Source organism: Rhincodon typus, chromosome 11, assembly GCF_021869965.1.
Source record: "Rhincodon typus isolate 14 chromosome 11, sRhiTyp1.1, whole genome shotgun sequence".
Taxonomy (NCBI): Eukaryota; Metazoa; Chordata; class Chondrichthyes; order Orectolobiformes; family Rhincodontidae; genus Rhincodon; species Rhincodon typus.
Window position 1 is genome coordinate 29,977,813 of NC_063342.1, and position 992 is coordinate 29,978,804.

The 992-nt window shown below is 32.3% G+C and overlaps 1 pseudogene; it reads right to left on the bottom strand.

Moving 5' to 3' along the window:
• LOC125484417 overlaps positions 1-573 on the bottom strand; it is a 20,513-nt pseudogene extending 19,940 nt beyond the window's left edge.
• Positions 574-992: the final 419 nt, after the last annotated feature.

The window sequence follows — 992 nt, forward strand, 5'->3', positions numbered from 1 at the left end:
TCAGATTTCAGTGATGTGGATTGCGAGATGAATACTGGCCAGGACATTGGAGAAATCTCCTCAGATGTTGCCATGATATTTTTTGCATTCAGTAGACAGAGCCTCAGTTTAAAGTCTTATCCAAAAAATAGCACTTCCCAGAATGGGTTCATGGGCCAAATGTAATTTTTCTCTCTATGTATTTAGTATATTTAAACAGCTGCTAGAGTCTGCTTTTGAAGTAATTTCTCTCAACAGCTGAGGTACTGCAGTCTGTTTTAAATTATTTTATAGGTGAGAAAAATAAAACCATCCTTAAAACTTGAAATTAAAGAGGAAAAGACTCGAAATACAGATTGGATTAAAACAGCATCTGAAAGAGAAAATTTGTTTTCAAGTTTCTGATGAGGCCTTTGTTTCAACTGAATGGTTTTAAACAAGCAATTCCAAAACAACATTTAAATGGGACAAAGACCCTAAGATATTTTTATACAGTGAGAATTGGAAGAAGATGCTGTAAGCTCTCTCACCTGCACTGAGAAGGATATGAGATAAAATGGAAAGTTGGATGCCACGATAGCCCAGCAGTAGCATTACTTGATGAATTCTGAAATTATAGGAAAGGAAACATAAAGGTAACTATCTTGTTGATTTGCTTACACACTTAGGAGTGAAGATTGATTGATTTAGTGTACTTAAATAGTATACTTCAATAGAATACTTCTCTAACTCTTCATATTCAACTTTAAAAGATAGATTAAGGCTGTCAAAGTTGAGACTGAAGTGTTCAACAGATTTCAAATCTGTATATAAATTGATTTATCTCTAAGAAGGAGAGAGATTAAGATAACTTGAGATTTTTAAGCAAAATGAGTGGCTTTTAATTGAATTCTGTGACAAATTAGAAAGAATTACAACAAAATAAATGCCAATGAATAAAATTGAAATTATTTTACAATATAATGAAAGCAGACATTGCTCTAGAAATGAACTAATATATTACCACTGGATTG